Raw genomic sequence first — 19,475 nt, 5'->3', positions numbered from 1 at the left:
TTATTAGGCACTTCAATAAGATTTGATTCAAAACATACTGAAACATAAAGTATACCTTTCTTTTCAAACCAAATCTTCCTTTTAGGACAGTCCTTCTTGAAGTGACCATTCTTCCTACAGAAGTAGCACTTCAATTCCTTACGGATTTGGCCCTCATTAACCTTCATTGGGGCACTGTCCCTTTTCTTGCCTTTCTTCCCTGATTTCTTATTGTTGTTGCTAGCTCCATTATGAAAAGTGAGATTGATGGAGTGTTCCTTCAATTTCTTTAATCTCCCTTCCTCTTGTATCAACATGGCCTTGATTTCCTGAATGTTCCATTTTTTCTTAAGGGTGTTGTAATTCACCTGGAACTGACCAAACTCAAGAGGAAGTGAGTTAATAATAAATTGAACTAAAAAGGATTCACTCACATCCATTCCCATTGATTTCAGTTTGGCTGCCAAATTCTGCATGCCAATCACATGATCATGAATGGATTGTGACCAATCAAACTTCTTGGTCGTCAGCTCACTCATCAAGGATCCTACGATGGACTTGTCAACTATGTCCGATTGGGAGTATTCCTTAATTTTCAGCATGTACTCTCTAGCATTGTCTGTTCTGGGCATTGATGGCTTAACATTTTCAGCCATTATCATCCTCATTAAGTTCAAGCTTAGCCTGTTACACCGCTCCCAAGCCTCATAATGAGTGTAACACCCTCCGCCCAGTCCCGAGAGACCCGACGGCGGATGCCACATTCGGTGCCGGAGACACCGTCTTAACTTAACATATAAATCATAAAACTAAAATTATGAATTAGAAGTAATTGAGTATTCACAAGTTTAGCGAGTAAATTTTTTTTTATTTTTATAATAGCAATTTCATTTCATTTTCCTTGCATTTTTTTTATATACATTGGGAAAATTCCTACAGAAATATTGTAAGAATATCCTTTTAAAAACTGAGCTCGCCAAACATGTGAATACAAAATACTTCCAATTAAACTCTAAACTTCCAACATCTCCAAATAATCTTTATAACATAACAACACTTTTATACTTTCATAATTGAATAAATCCTCAATAGTATTTTAGATCCATCAATTAATTGCATTCATTATATCTATCAAGTCTTAATGAACTAATCATATCAACTGACTTCAAATATTTCATATTCAATCATTTAATAAATCTTATTCTTCTCTCCAAATATATACATCAAAATACTTTGTAATTACATACTTCAATTATATTTCAAATAACATAATATCTGAAAATGTAACAATTATACATGCCATCATTCTTCATTATATAAATCTCAATCGACTACTACCAAATTAGTCACTTCTGCTTTGATATTACTCTTCAAATCTTCAAGTAGCAACCACGATCTTCAACCTACGCGTGATAAAAATCGACGCGCTGAGTATAAAACTCAGTGGTGCTCATAATTCACATACTTACCAAAGTTGCGATGACAACTTACTTAAAAACAAATTTCATAAAATTATTTACAATCATAAATGCATTAAAATTCAACATACATTTCCATTTATAGCAAAACAAATAGCACATATACTAGTAATTAATAACATAAAGAATTTAATTCTTTATACCATAAATCCTTTACTTAAGACATTTTATCATCATAAATACTTTGGTTCCTTCAAATAAACTTATAATTAATAACATAAATAATTTAATTCTTTCAAATCATAAATTCATTACTTAAACATTATACCAATACATATACTCTTTATTTTTAATACCATGTACCGAAATATTATGCTTTGAAAATTCATTTGATAACATAATCAGTAATTTCCAAAGTAATGTTTACTAAAATAATATGATCTCATTCGTTTAATTGTATTACAGATATTTTCCATAGGGCTCGCATACACTTAGGAGAAAGAGAAGCAGATAGGTTTTCAGATACAGATTCAGAATGGCCTTAGGTCGCCAACCTTTTCAGAACATATAGAGCGCGTCCGCCCTAACAGAACAGAAGACACCCACGTGTCTAGCATATGATCATAGCTTCTTATCAGAATGGCATCAAATGCCGAGCATGCTCATCAGACAGAATAAAATCAAATCACGCATCAAATTCACACTAAGTATAGTAGAGCCCAAAATCCTTGTTTTAATTCTTAATTCATAACACTTATCATAAAACTTGTCTTATTCTTTAGTCTTCTTAAATTCATAATGTAAGCTTACTTTAGAACGTAGTAACTGAAAATTTCATCCTTAAACATAATTACTGAACATAGAAAATTTCTTATCATATGAAATCATACATGTAAGCTTACTTTAGAACTTAAGTAACTCATATACTTCAACATAATTACTTAATATAGAAAATTTATCATAAATCCCTTTTCTTTTAAAACTTTCTTAAAGTCATAATGAAATCATATTTTCCTTATTCCAAATTCAAAGCACATACACCTTAAATACCCATTTCTTTGTTAAAACTCTAAACATATAAAAGTTATCAAATAATCATACTTATGTCATATATATAAAATAATTAAGTAAGCTTTACTACACCAAGGTGGTACCAAGGGGAGGAATTTCCTTCTCCAATCAAGCATGCTAACACAACTCTTATGCACAAAAGTATCAATTTCAAGCCTCATCATGCATTATCTAAATCAATTTCACACCTTTCCAATTTATATCCATTTAAACATATCCACAACAACACTTTTCAAACTTATGTCTTATTTTTGTCAAATAAATCTTAAAGGATACAAAGAATGAAGAGAACTTCATCACACATAATTCATACCTTCATTTATCCAAATAAACCTATGATTCATGACATAGAAAATTTCCAGCATTAATATAACCTTGACCTTTGCTGGGTTTTTAAGACATAACTTAAGTTCTGTGTCTCCAAATTGAGTGATGTTTGATTCATTAGAAAGCTAAAACAAAATACTACAAATGTTATGAAGGGACCACAGCCCAGATCAATCTTTAAGATGGCAAAAGGAACACAGACCAACAGTCCAGACCTGATTCAGCAGAACTAATTTCAATGTTTATCAAATTTCTACTTATCCAGACACTCAAATCACACCAATCCAAAACCAGAGAAGTCTCAAGACACAGGGCAACAACTCTCATTAAGAACTCAGAACATAATCTTATCATTATAGTGGTCAAAAAGGGCACTCAATTCAGTGATGCATGTAGCCCGTCATAACAGAGTCAGTTTGGGTGTTTCAGCCATAAGTTGAGCTATATATATCCAAATTGGACACAAGAGGATGGGTTGGAAAGCTAAGGAGCAGACCTACAACTTTCATGAAGGACTCAGACACTAATGGGAAATGAAAGGGATCGAAAAACAGTCCTTAATCACACCCAATAACACTTTTTCCTAATTTCAGCTTACTTAAATCATATACAAGGTAGAGATTTCTACCACATACTAAATACTCATCAAATATCATCTTAAGATCATAAATCCACAAATAATAACAAGAAAACTTAAGGCCTTATTCATCAATGGGTTCTGCCACTCTTGAAGAATGAAGAAGAAATTGTTTTCCTTATCAATTCAAAATATAAGCATGCTTAGAAATCTCCCAAGAACACATTTATACCACCAAAATTCAATAATCAAATCATTTCATATAAAATTCCCAATTTTCACAAAATAGTATAAACTTCACAAAATCAAAAATTGAAACAAGATAAGAGTGTTTATGAACACTAACCTTAAACATAAGCTCTAACAAGCTTAAATCAAACTCTTGAAGCCTTAGTTTTCCCTTGTCTTTGGTAGGAAGTTCTCCACCCTTTGTCCTCCAAATTACTTGAAATTATTCACCAAATACCATTTCTCAAGCTTTAATCTCAAAGATTAAGTACTTAATCAAAGTTGAATGGAGTGTATTTGATGTGTTTAGGAAGTAAAAATTGAAGACCTAAAGGAGAAGAAGAAGAAGAAGAAGAAGAAGAAGAAGAGAAAGGTCACGTTAGATGGAGAGGAAAAGGAAGAAAATATGTTAGCTCAAATAATGGAGTTGACTAAAGGGTAATTTGGTCCTTTCACCAAAATTGGATGGCTAGGATTGAGCAATGTAATTCAATCTAATGGCTACAAATATTCTCCAAATTAAATTCCTTCAAAATATTATTTATCTCCATAAAAATTCTTAAATTTAATCCTTAAAAATAATTCCTCTAATTTCCTTAATTAATATAACACCATCTCAAATTTACTCCATAAAAATAATTTCTCTAATTTCTTTAATTAATATAACAACATAATTCACTATTCACTAATTCTCTAATTTCTCCAAAAAAATATTCATTACTTACTTTCTACCCATAAAAATAATGTATACATACTCCAAAAATATTAAATAAAATATAACACATAGATAGTAATTTTCCGGACCAAAATAATACTTATTCCCGGACCGATGGCACTATTCACAGACCGATAACTTACTATTTCAGACACAAAAAAAAATGGGGCGTTACAGTTCTACCCCCCTTAAAGAATTTCGTCCTCGAAATTCACTTGAATTAAGAAATTCCAAATCTCATAATATTTTTCCGACTTAATTTATTCTTCCTTAATCGGCTAGCACTTACTATCCTTATATTCTATAAGTGATTCTCCTAAATGAAGATCCATAATAGTAAATTTAACCATTCAATATTTAAAAATTTTAATCTCATAAGTATAACATAAACTTACTTTGCATAACACCGATTAGATCCTTAATATCCTCTTTAATTCCCTTACAAGAAAAATCCATAAACATCTCTTATTCTATCTAACACTCAATCCAAGGACCTATATAACTCCCTTTCCAAACATATCATCATATCAGATACATATCAAGGCATTTAATTTAAATATCATATTCGAAGATTTGCATCAAGTCAATTCTCATAAAGCATGATGAGATTATCTGAACATATACTGAGATCATGTAGCTTATTCTCATAACAGTATTCTCCTAAGATCATATAGCTTATTCTTATAACAGTGTTAATAACTCAATTCCATCATGATACTTAATCTCAAACACTGTCATGCATACATACATATAGTCATACATGCACACTTGCAAGGTCCACTCAAGAGAAAAATAATACAAAGTTTCAAATCTCAATACATAAAAGTATTTATACACAATCACAAAGTTATGCAAACCATGCAATGTGTCATATAAACTATCCCAACTTAACCATTTATCCATAACGATTTAATAGAATGCACTAAGTCATAGCAATTCCACCTCTTTTTTTTTTTTTTTTAATCATAGATATCTCACATAACTCCATAAATCTTCCATGACTCGTAAATACTTCTATTAACTATTAACCAAAATTTTCTATTGTAACAATAATCACTTATAAACTCTTGATCATTTTGGGTTAGAATTTATTCTCATATAAGCACAGTGAGATCAACACGAACCATAACTTTTTTTTTTTCCATATTCATGAAATCCCAAAATATGGAAATTCTTATCTTGTATACTCTGATATATCATTACTTCTATGTCCATCAAATCTGAACAATCAATGATTCCTAATTTGTTAAAACTCTAAATAACGACTATCATCTCATTTAAATCATACTGATTCATAATTCTTAACCTTTTTGTAATTGATTCTTAATATAATAACATGACTAGATCCATTCTTACTTATCTAATTTATTGGTATAACATCAATTCAATAGTTGGACAACTATCTCTCTATATCTGATGTCATTCATCAATTCACTTAACCATCAGGGCCCAATATTTATATAACATAATTATCTTAATTTCTTTACAGGAGTCGTTTACTTTTTCCTCGGATTATAGAATCTCTCATTAAACAAAAATCCTTATTTATAACTTATATAACATCTAGAATTTAACAAATACTTGAAACATCAAAAGACTAAATCTCTTTGAATTTAATTCATACTTATACCATATTAAACCATAAGGTGCCACAATTCATACAAGATCCACTACTAGGCACATAAAAATTAATTTATTTCTTACTAAGAATCACAATTTACTTTTTTTTTTATAACCATAACAATTCATAGTATTCCCGATATTCATACATTTGAAAACTAACTGATGAATACCACAATATACTTGACTCCACCAAGTAGTAATTATTGCTCATAAATAGAAATCACTTCTCATAAATGGCTTGAAATAATGTTTTATTCCACCAGCATTATTTCTTATGAAAAATACTCATCACTCATTATTATAGCAAGTCACATCAAATTATTCATCATTTAAACCTTATAAATATCCATTATGTAAATACACCAATTCTGTCCAAAAGAATGCTTATCACAATAGTCATACTAAATGCCATTAGCCAAAATCATGTAAACTTCATCAAGTGCATATATTAAAATCGATACTCTAAATAGATTCTATTGTCCATAAATCCACATCATTTAATTTTCTTATTAGATAATACTAGCAACTCATTCTCACCATACTCCTTCTACAGGCACATATAGACACATTCATGCATTTTATGTATGCATTTCACAATCAACAAGTATTAAATAAAAATAATATACTTTCATCAGTTAACTTCAACTTAACATTTATAATCTTAACCATGCATAACTTAACATATCTTTTGCCCACACAACCATACAAGTTCACACTTCATCTTCCATACTTAAATTATATATAAATGTCATTTTCATTGTTTACTTCGTAAACCAGTATACTTCATAGTTCATGAATCTATACATATGAATTCATTTTCATTTATAAAACAATCTTTTTGTTCATCAAAAGTTTATAAAACCACACTTGAAAATTTAATTTCATTTAATGTAATTTTTTTTTTATTATATCCAAAGTGTTCAAAAGAAGGGAAAAAAAATCCTCATAGCAACATCATTTATCCATAAGCAATATAAAAACAATATGCTTCTTATGGATTCAAAAGAAATAAACAAAATTCACATTTTCAAAAGTCAAATCTCAAATATTCTTATAACACTTAGAAATCATATCAACTCAAGAAAAAGAACACAAATCTGCAATGCCTCAATCATATCTCATCTCCAATAACCACCACATCGAATCTCTATCCCTTATTCTCTAAGAATTTCCTCCAAGCATAATTCATTCAATGGTCCAGAATGATATAACCATTAATTATCAGCAGTAACCTCAATAATATACTCCGCTTACCACAACACCATTTTCCAATGGCTGGTTGTTTCCAATTCAAACCAATATGGCATGTATTTAACTTAAATTACTCATACTCTCACTTCAAAATAGATAAATTTCTACACATATACACATAGTCCTAGAACCGCCTAAACCAGGCTCTGATACCACTAAATGTAACACCCTCCGCCCAGTCCCGAGAGACCCGACGGCGGATGCCACATTCGGTGCCGGAGACACCGTCTTAACTTAACATATAAATCATAAAACTAAAATTATGAATTAGAAGTAATTGAGTATTCACAAGTTTAGCGAGTAAATTTTTTTTTATTTTTATAATAGCAATTTCATTTCATTTTCCTTGCATTTTTTTTATATACATTGGGAAAATTCCTACAGAAATATTGTAAGAATATCCTTTTAAAAACTGAGCTCGCCAAACATGTGAATACAAAATACTTCCAATTAAACTCTAAACTTCCAACATCTCCAAATAATCTTTATAACATAACAACACTTTTATACTTTCATAATTGAATAAATCCTCAATAGTATTTTAGATCCATCAATTAATTGCATTCATTATATCTATCAAGTCTTAATGAACTAATCATATCAACTGACTTCAAATATTTCATATTCAATCATTTAATAAATCTTATTCTTCTCTCCAAATATATACATCAAAATACTTTGTAATTACATACTTCAATTATATTTCAAATAACATAATATCTGAAAATGTAACAATTATACATGCCATCATTCTTCATTATATAAATCTCAATCGACTACTACCAAATTAGTCACTTCTGCTTTGATATTACTCTTCAAATCTTCAAGTAGCAACCACGATCTTCAACCTACGCGTGATAAAAATCGACGCGCTGAGTATAAAACTCAGTGGTGCTCATAATTCACATACTTACCAAAGTTGCGATGACAACTTACTTAAAAACAAATTTCATAAAATTATTTACAATCATAAATGCATTAAAATTCAACATACATTTCCATTTATAGCAAAACAAATAGCACATATACTAGTAATTAATAACATAAAGAATTTAATTCTTTATACCATAAATCCTTTACTTAAGACATTTTATCATCATAAATACTTTGGTTCCTTCAAATAAACTTATAATTAATAACATAAATAATTTAATTCTTTCAAATCATAAATTCATTACTTAAACATTATACCAATACATATACTCTTTATTTTTAATACCATGTACCGAAATATTATGCTTTGAAAATTCATTTGATAACATAATCAGTAATTTCCAAAGTAATGTTTACTAAAATAATATGATCTCATTCGTTTAATTGTATTACAGATATTTTCCATAGGGCTCGCATACACTTAGGAGAAAGAGAAGCAGATAGGTTTTCAGATACAGATTCAGAATGGCCTTAGGTCGCCAACCTTTTCAGAACATATAGAGCGCGTCCGCCCTAACAGAACAGAAGACACCCACGTGTCTAGCATATGATCATAGCTTCTTATCAGAATGGCATCAAATGCCGAGCATGCTCATCAGACAGAATAAAATCAAATCACGCATCAAATTCACACTAAGTATAGTAGAGCCCAAAATCCTTGTTTTAATTCTTAATTCATAACACTTATCATAAAACTTGTCTTATTCTTTAGTCTTCTTAAATTCATAATGTAAGCTTACTTTAGAACGTAGTAACTGAAAATTTCATCCTTAAACATAATTACTGAACATAGAAAATTTCTTATCATATGAAATCATACATGTAAGCTTACTTTAGAACTTAAGTAACTCATATACTTCAACATAATTACTTAATATAGAAAATTTATCATAAATCCCTTTTCTTTTAAAACTTTCTTAAAGTCATAATGAAATCATATTTTCCTTATTCCAAATTCAAAGCACATACACCTTAAATACCCATTTCTTTGTTAAAACTCTAAACATATAAAAGTTATCAAATAATCATACTTATGTCATATATATAAAATAATTAAGTAAGCTTTACTACACCAAGGTGGTACCAAGGGGAGGAATTTCCTTCTCCAATCAAGCATGCTAACACAACTCTTATGCACAAAAGTATCAATTTCAAGCCTCATCATGCATTATCTAAATCAATTTCACACCTTTCCAATTTATATCCATTTAAACATATCCACAACAACACTTTTCAAACTTATGTCTTATTTTTGTCAAATAAATCTTAAAGGATACAAAGAATGAAGAGAACTTCATCACACATAATTCATACCTTCATTTATCCAAATAAACCTATGATTCATGACATAGAAAATTTCCAGCATTAATATAACCTTGACCTTTGCTGGGTTTTTAAGACATAACTTAAGTTCTGTGTCTCCAAATTGAGTGATGCTTGATTCATTAGAAAGCTAAAACAAAATACTACAAATGTTATGAAGGGACCACAGCCCAGATCAATCTTTAAGATGGCAAAAAAAAGCTAGGAACACAGACCAACAGTCCAGACCTGATTCAGCAGAACTAATTTCAATGTTTATCAAAGTTCTACTTATCCAGACACTCAAATCACACCAATCCAAAACCAGAGAAGTCTCAAGACACAGGGCAACAACTCTCATGAAGAACTCAGAACATAATCTTATCATTATAGTGGTCAAAAAGGGCACTCAATTCAGTGATGCATGTAGCCCGTCATAACAGAGTCAGTTTGGGTGTTTCAGCCATAAGTTGAGCTATATATATCCAAATTGGACACAAGAGGATGGGTTGGAAAGCTAAGGAGCAGACCTACAACTTTCATGAAGGACTCAGACACTAATGGGAAATGAAAGGGATCGAAAAACAGTCCTTAATCACACCCAATAACACTTTTTCCTAATTTCAGCTTACTTAAATCATATACAAGGTAGAGATTTCTACCACATACTAAATACTCATCAAATATCATCTTAAGATCATAAATCCACAAATAATAACAAGAAAACTTAAGGCCTTATTCATCAATGGGTTCTGCCACTCTTGAAGAATGAAGAAGAAATTGTTTTCCTTATCAATTCAAAATATAAGCATGCTTAGAAATCTCCCAAGAACACATTTATACCACCAAAATTCAATAATCAAATCATTTCATATAAAATTCCCAATTTTCACAAAATAGTATAAACTTCACAAAATCAAAAATTGAAACAAGATAAGAGTGTTTATGAACACTAACCTTAAACATAAGCTCTAACAAGCTTAAATCAAACTCTTGAAGCCTTAGTTTTCCCTTGTCTTTGGTAGGAAGTTCTCCACCCTTTGTCCTCCAAATTACTTGAAATTATTCACCAAATACCATTTCTCAAGCTTTAATCTCAAAGATTAAGTACTTAATCAAAGTTGAATGGAGTGTATTTGATGTGTTTAGGAAGTAAAAATTGAAGACCTAAAGGAGAAGAAGAAGAAGAAGAAGAAGAAGAAGAAGAGAAAGGTCACGTTAGATGGAGAGGAAAAGGAAGAAAATATGTTAGCTCAAATAATGGAGTTGACTAAAGGGTAATTTGGTCCTTTCACCAAAATTGGATGGCTAGGATTGAGCAATGTAATTCAATCTAATGGCTACAAATATTCTCCAAATTAAATTCCTTCAAAATATTATTTATCTCCATAAAAATTCTTAAATTTAATCCTTAAAAATAATTCCTCTAATTTCCTTAATTAATATAACACCATCTCAAATTTACTCCATAAAAATAATTTCTCTAATTTCTTTAATTAATATAACAACATAATTCACTATTCACTAATTCTCTAATTTCTCCAAAAAAATATTCATTACTTACTTTCTACCCATAAAAATAATGTATACATACTCCAAAAATATTAAATAAAATATAACACATAGATAGTAATTTTTCCGGACCAAAATAATACTTATTCCCGGACCGATGGCACTATTCACAGACCGATAACTTACTATTTCAGACACAAAAAAAATGGGGCGTTACAGTTCTACCCCCCTTAAAGAATTTCGTCCTCGAAATTCACTTGAATTAAGAAATTCCAAATCTCATAATATTTTTCCGACTTAATTTATTCTTCCTTAATCGGCTAGCACTTACTATCCTTATATTCTATAAGTGATTCTCCTAAATGAAGATCCATAATAGTAAATTTAACCATTCAATATTTAAAAATTTTAATCTCATAAGTATAACATAAACTTACTTTGCATAACACCGATTAGATCCTTAATATCCTCTTTAATTCCCTTACAAGAAAAATCCATAAACATCTCTTATTCTATCTAACACTCAATCCAAGGACCTATATAACTCCCTTTCCAAACATATCATCATATCAGATACATATCAAGGCATTTAATTTAAATATCATATTCGAAGATTTGCATCAAGTCAATTCTCATAAAGCATGATGAGATTATCTGAACATATACTGAGATCATGTAGCTTATTCTCATAACAGTATTCTCCTAAGATCATATAGCTTATTCTTATAACAGTGTTAATAACTCAATTCCATCATGATACTTAATCTCAAACACTGTCATGCATACATACATATAGTCATACATGCACACTTGCAAGGTCCACTCAAGAGAAAAATAATACAAAGTTTCAAATCTCAATACATAAAAGTATTTATACACAATCACAAAGTTATGCAAACCATGCAATGTGTCATATAAACTATCCCAACTTAACCATTTATCCATAACGATTTAATAGAATGCACTAAGTCATAGCAATTCCACCTCTTTTTTTTTTTTTTTTAATCATAGATATCTCACATAACTCCATAAATCTTCCATGACTCGTAAATACTTCTATTAACTATTAACCAAAATTTTCTATTGTAACAATAATCACTTATAAACTCTTGATCATTTTGGGTTAGAATTTATTCTCATATAAGCACAGTGAGATCAACACGAACCATAACTTTTTTTTTTTCCATATTCATGAAATCCCAAAATATGGAAATTCTTATCTTGTATACTCTGATATATCATTACTTCTATGTCCATCAAATCTGAACAATCAATGATTCCTAATTTGTTAAAACTCTAAATAACGACTATCATCTCATTTAAATCATACTGATTCATAATTCTTAACCTTTTTGTAATTGATTCTTAATATAATAACATGACTAGATCCATTCTTACTTATCTAATTTATTGGTATAACATCAATTCAATAGTTGGACAACTATCTCTCTATATCTGATGTCATTCATCAATTCACTTAACCATCAGGGCCCAATATTTATATAACATAATTATCTTAATTTCTTTACAGGAGTCGTTTACTTTTTCCTCGGATTATAGAATCTCTCATTAAACAAAAATCCTTATTTATAACTTATATAACATCTAGAATTTAACAAATACTTGAAACATCAAAAGACTAAATCTCTTTGAATTTAATTCATACTTATACCATATTAAACCATAAGGTGCCACAATTCATACAAGATCCACTACTAGGCACATAAAAATTAATTTATTTCTTACTAAGAATCACAATTTACTTTTTTTTTTATAACCATAACAATTCATAGTATTCCCGATATTCATACATTTGAAAACTAACTGATGAATACCACAATATACTTGACTCCACCAAGTAGTAATTATTGCTCATAAATAGAAATCACTTCTCATAAATGGCTTGAAATAATGTTTTATTCCACCAGCATTATTTCTTATGAAAAATACTCATCACTCATTATTATAGCAAGTCACATCAAATTATTCATCATTTAAACCTTATAAATATCCATTATGTAAATACACCAATTCTGTCCAAAAGAATGCTTATCACAATAGTCATACTAAATGCCATTAGCCAAAATCATGTAAACTTCATCAAGTGCATATATTAAAATCGATACTCTAAATAGATTCTATTGTCCATAAATCCACATCATTTAATTTTCTTATTAGATAATACTAGCAACTCATTCTCACCATACTCCTTCTACAGGCACATATAGACACATTCATGCATTTTATGTATGCATTTCACAATCAACAAGTATTAAATAAAAATAATATACTTTCATCAGTTAACTTCAACTTAACATTTATAATCTTAACCATGCATAACTTAACATATCTTTTGCCCACACAACCATACAAGTTCACACTTCATCTTCCATACTTAAATTATATATAAATGTCATTTTCATTGTTTACTTCGTAAACCAGTATACTTCATAGTTCATGAATCTATACATATGAATTCATTTTCATTTATAAAACAATCTTTTTGTTCATCAAAAGTTTATAAAACCACACTTGAAAATTTAATTTCATTTAATGTAATTTTTTTTTTATTATATCCAAAGTGTTCAAAAGAAGGGAAAAAAAATCCTCATAGCAACATCATTTATCCATAAGCAATATAAAAACAATATGCTTCTTATGGATTCAAAAGAAATAAACAAAATTCACATTTTCAAAAGTCAAATCTCAAATATTCTTATAACACTTAGAAATCATATCAACTCAAGAAAAAGAACACAAATCTGCAATGCCTCAATCATATCTCATCTCCAATAACCACCACATCGAATCTCTATCCCTTATTCTCTAAGAATTTCCTCCAAGCATAATTCATTCAATGGTCCAGAATGATATAACCATTAATTATCAGCAGTAACCTCAATAATATACTCCGCTTACCACAACACCATTTTCCAATGGCTGGTTGTTTCCAATTCAAACCAATATGGCATGTATTTAACTTAAATTACTCATACTCTCACTTCAAAATAGATAAATTTCTACACATATACACATAGTCCTAGAACCGCCTAAACCAGGCTCTGATACCACTAAATGTAACACCCTCCGCCCAGTCCCGAGAGACCCGACGGCGGATGCCACATTCGGTGCCGGAGACACCGTCTTAACTTAACATATAAATCATAAAACTAAAATTATGAATTAGAAGTAATTGAGTATTCACAAGTTTAGCGAGTAAATTTTTTTTTATTTTTATAATAGCAATTTCATTTCATTTTCCTTGCATTTTTTTTATATACATTGGGAAAATTCCTACAGAAATATTGTAAGAATATCCTTTTAAAAACTGAGCTCGCCAAACATGTGAATACAAAATACTTCCAATTAAACTCTAAACTTCCAACATCTCCAAATAATCTTTATAACATAACAACACTTTTATACTTTCATAATTGAATAAATCCTCAATAGTATTTTAGATCCATCAATTAATTGCATTCATTATATCTATCAAGTCTTAATGAACTAATCATATCAACTGACTTCAAATATTTCATATTCAATCATTTAATAAATCTTATTCTTCTCTCCAAATATATACATCAAAATACTTTGTAATTACATACTTCAATTATATTTCAAATAACATAATATCTGAAAATGTAACAATTATACATGCCATCATTCTTCATTATATAAATCTCAATCGACTACTACCAAATTAGTCACTTCTGCTTTGATATTACTCTTCAAATCTTCAAGTAGCAACCACGATCTTCAACCTACGCGTGATAAAAATCGACGCGCTGAGTATAAAACTCAGTGGTGCTCATAATTCACATACTTACCAAAGTTGCGATGACAACTTACTTAAAAACAAATTTCATAAAATTATTTACAATCATAAATGCATTAAAATTCAACATACATTTCCATTTATAGCAAAACAAATAGCACATATACTAGTAATTAATAACATAAAGAATTTAATTCTTTATACCATAAATCCTTTACTTAAGACATTTTATCATCATAAATACTTTGGTTCCTTCAAATAAACTTATAATTAATAACATAAATAATTTAATTCTTTCAAATCATAAATTCATTACTTAAACATTATACCAATACATATACTCTTTATTTTTAATACCATGTACCGAAATATTATGCTTTGAAAATTCATTTGATAACATAATCAGTAATTTCCAAAGTAATGTTTACTAAAATAATATGATCTCATTCGTTTAATTGTATTACAGATATTTTCCATAGGGCTCGCATACACTTAGGAGAAAGAGAAGCAGATAGGTTTTCAGATACAGATTCAGAATGGCCTTAGGTCGCCAACCTTTTCAGAACATATAGAGCGCGTCCGCCCTAACAGAACAGAAGACACCCACGTGTCTAGCATATGATCATAGCTTCTTATCAGAATGGCATCAAATGCCGAGCATGCTCATCAGACAGAATAAAATCAAATCACGCATCAAATTCACACTAAGTATAGTAGAGCCCAAAATCCTTGTTTTAATTCTTAATTCATAACACTTATCATAAAACTTGTCTTATTCTTTAGTCTTCTTAAATTCATAATGTAAGCTTACTTTAGAACGTAGTAACTGAAAATTTCATCCTTAAACATAATTACTGAACATAGAAAATTTCTTATCATATGAAATCATACATGTAAGCTTACTTTAGAACTTAAGTAACTCATATACTTCAACATAATTACTTAATATAGAAAATTTATCATAAATCCCTTTTCTTTTAAAACTTTCTTAAAGTCATAATGAAATCATATTTTCCTTATTCCAAATTCAAAGCACATACACCTTAAATACCCATTTCTTTGTTAAAACTCTAAACATATAAAAGTTATCAAATAATCATACTTATGTCATATATATAAAATAATTAAGTAAGCTTTACTACACCAAGGTGGTACCAAGGGGAGGAATTTCCTTCTCCAATCAAGCATGCTAACACAACTCTTATGCACAAAAGTATCAATTTCAAGCCTCATCATGCATTATCTAAATCAATTTCACACCTTTCCAATTTATATCCATTTAAACATATCCACAACAACACTTTTCAAACTTATGTCTTATTTTTGTCAAATAAATCTTAAAGGATACAAAGAATGAAGAGAACTTCATCACACATAATTCATACCTTCATTTATCCAAATAAACCTATGATTCATGACATAGAAAATTTCCAGCATTAATATAACCTTGACCTTTGCTGGGTTTTTAAGACATAACTTAAGTTCTGTGTCTCCAAATTGAGTGATGCTTGATTCATTAGAAAGCTAAAACAAAATACTACAAATGTTATGAAGGGACCACAGCCCAGATCAATCTTTAAGATGGCAAAAAAAAGCTAGGAACACAGACCAACAGTCCAGACCTGATTCAGCAGAACTAATTTCAATGTTTATCAAAGTTCTACTTATCCAGACACTCAAATCACACCAATCCAAAACCAGAGAAGTCTCAAGACACAGGGCAACAACTCTCATGAAGAACTCAGAACATAATCTTATCATTATAGTGGTCAAAAAGGGCACTCAATTCAGTGATGCATGTAGCCCGTCATAACAGAGTCAGTTTGGGTGTTTCAGCCATAAGTTGAGCTATATATATCCAAATTGGACACAAGAGGATGGGTTGGAAAGCTAAGGAGCAGACCTACAACTTTCATGAAGGACTCAGACACTAATGGGAAATGAAAGGGATCGAAAAACAGTCCTTAATCACACCCAATAACACTTTTTCCTAATTTCAGCTTACTTAAATCATATACAAGGTAGAGATTTCTACCACATACTAAATACTCATCAAATATCATCTTAAGATCATAAATCCACAAATAATAACAAGAAAACTTAAGGCCTTATTCATCAATGGGTTCTGCCACTCTTGAAGAATGAAGAAGAAATTGTTTTCCTTATCAATTCAAAATATAAGCATGCTTAGAAATCTCCCAAGAACACATTTATACCACCAAAATTCAATAATCAAATCATTTCATATAAAATTCCCAATTTTCACAAAATAGTATAAACTTCACAAAATCAAAAATTGAAACAAGATAAGAGTGTTTATGAACACTAACCTTAAACATAAGCTCTAACAAGCTTAAATCAAACTCTTGAAGCCTTAGTTTTCCCTTGTCTTTGGTAGGAAGTTCTCCACCCTTTGTCCTCCAAATTACTTGAAATTATTCACCAAATACCATTTCTCAAGCTTTAATCTCAAAGATTAAGTACTTAATCAAAGTTGAATGGAGTGTATTTGATGTGTTTAGGAAGTAAAAATTGAAGACCTAAAGGAGAAGAAGAAGAAGAAGAAGAAGAAGAAGAAGAGAAAGGTCACGTTAGATGGAGAGGAAAAGGAAGAAAATATGTTAGCTCAAATAATGGAGTTGACTAAAGGGTAATTTGGTCCTTTCACCAAAATTGGATGGCTAGGATTGAGCAATGTAATTCAATCTAATGGCTACAAATATTCTCCAAATTAAATTCCTTCAAAATATTATTTATCTCCATAAAAATTCTTAAATTTAATCCTTAAAAATAATTCCTCTAATTTCCTTAATTAATATAACACCATCTCAAATTTACTCCATAAAAATAATTTCTCTAATTTCTTTAATTAATATAACAACATAATTCACTATTCACTAATTCTCTAATTTCTCCAAAAAAATATTCATTACTTACTTTCTACCCATAAAAATAATGTATACATACTCCAAAAATATTAAATAAAATATAACACATAGATAGTAATTTTTCCGGACCAAAATAATATTATTCCCGGACCGATGGCACTATTCACAGACCGATAACTTACTATTTCAGACACAAAAAAAATGGGGCGTTACAATGAGACTTGTCAGCTTCAGTGCTGGTCTCTGTAATGGCTGCTGGCTTTTCAGAGACTAATGCCAGATCCAGGTCCAGAACTCCTAACTGATAATGGATTTGTTCGGACCAATCAGCATAGTTCAATCCATTGAACTTAATCAACCCAGTGCCCATAGCAAACATGTTAAAGGAAGCTGCAACATTACATATATACTCATACGTTAATGCTTTGAGTAAACATAAAATGGATTCAAACAAATAACAACTTTAATTATGCATCTAGATTCACCTTTGGGTAATATTTAAATGCATAGCTTTAATCAATAATGATGCCAAGAAGAAAAATACTTTAATAGACTTTCATTGTGGAGCAACTTGCGAGCCTTTATGCAAGTCAGAGAGAAGCACGCCCGTGCTCATTGCAGCACGCCCGTGCTCCTTTCTGCAATCCAGTTACCTTTTTTTTTTTATTCCATTCAACTATTCAATAATGCTCCATACAATATGCATGTTATCTTTGGATATACATTCATATTAATTCGTATAATGATAAGTCTCTTTAATGCCACTGATTATAATTAATGGTCTACCTTTGGGTAACCTAACAAATTATAATCAACGAGCTCAATTGTTCAATTTTCACTTTCATGTCATATAACGGCATCACACAAATATGAACAATTGAAAACTGCATAATCAATGTCTAAAATAATCCAAACAAGGCCACTTTGGTGACTAACAAGTTTTCCATTCATTAAACATTGATTTATGCAAAACTTTTATGAGATTAAATTAATATCTCAAAACTTTAACGACATAACCCAATAATATGTCATAACCATGCTCTATAAATAATAACAAAATAATTTATAAAGCATAAAGAAAACAAACAGTTTTCAAATTTTTATAATTTTAGCTTCGCTTATACCATATAAATCAATTTCACAATACGAAATTAATTTTCATTAATTAAGCCAAACAAAACGCTATCAAACAAATCTAGAACAGGTACAGGCTCTGATACCACATGTTGAATAAACTTTAATATAGCCCAGATCTATTGTTCATAGAATTTGTTTGACAAGAATATACAATAATCGGAAGCGTACCTTGATCCATAACGGCAAATCTATGTTATGGGTTACCTCGTTGGGACAATTCGATTCTCACCATAACAGCAGATCTACGTTTCTTCACTCTGGCCTTTTGTCCGTAAGTGCTGTCTTAATGGTCAGAGAATAATCAACAGCTGCGGGAGTTTCTTTTATGAGCTCTCTCAAACAAACTATCTTCGTATGTGTTTGAGGGAGCCGTCACACTCTCTTGTTTCTGTGTTAACCCTAATCTGTTGATTCCTTTATCTTTTACAAGGCAGAGGAAGGGTATTAAAACCCTAACTGGCTCTTATCCATTAAACCCAATAACCATCATCTTGGGCCACCTTAATTAGAACCAGCCCTTTAATCACATGGGCCACATACAGATTATTAAAATAATCTAACAACAGGATCGTTGAAGAAGTGGCCCCTTTGGCAAAGTCGGGTGAGGAAATTCTATGTGAGATTGAACAATTGGGCCTTACCGAGATTGGAGTCGATATTGTCAATGCTGTAATTGCTAAGACTTACGGGTAAGAAAATGAAGTATTTTCTGGGATTTACCATATTGGAAAAATCT

General features: G+C 30.1%; 1 long non-coding RNA gene across 3 annotated transcripts; it reads right to left on the bottom strand.

The window, feature by feature from the left end:
• Positions 1-1,117: 1,117 nt before the first annotated feature.
• LOC149491685 (uncharacterized) lies at positions 1,118-17,730 on the bottom strand. 3 transcript variants are annotated; one of them, XR_016319316.1, is made up of 4 exons: positions 17,045-17,672; positions 10,382-10,591; positions 3,719-3,928; positions 1,118-1,382 (listed from the first exon to the last, which is right to left on the bottom strand). It is a non-coding gene; the product is annotated as an uncharacterized LOC149491685 (long non-coding RNA). The 3 variants fall into 3 exon arrangements; XR_016319317.1 differs by lacking the exons at positions 1,118-1,382; positions 3,719-3,928 and adding an exon at positions 7,773-8,037 and having other exon boundaries at positions 17,045-17,660; XR_016319318.1 differs by lacking the exons at positions 1,118-1,382; positions 3,719-3,928; positions 10,382-10,591 and adding an exon at positions 14,436-14,700 and having other exon boundaries at positions 17,045-17,730.
• Between the last annotated feature and the right edge of the window lie 1,745 nt (positions 17,731-19,475).

The sequence above is a fragment of the Jatropha curcas genome, unplaced genomic scaffold (genome assembly GCF_041381405.1).
Source record: "Jatropha curcas cultivar XTBG-Jc1 unplaced genomic scaffold, XTBG_Jcur_1.0 HiC_scaffold_860_pilon, whole genome shotgun sequence".
Lineage (NCBI taxonomy): Eukaryota > Viridiplantae > Streptophyta > Magnoliopsida > Malpighiales > Euphorbiaceae > Jatropha > Jatropha curcas.
The sequence above is the reverse complement of the archived record's forward strand: the minus strand, read 5'-3'. Positions and strand labels throughout refer to the sequence as shown.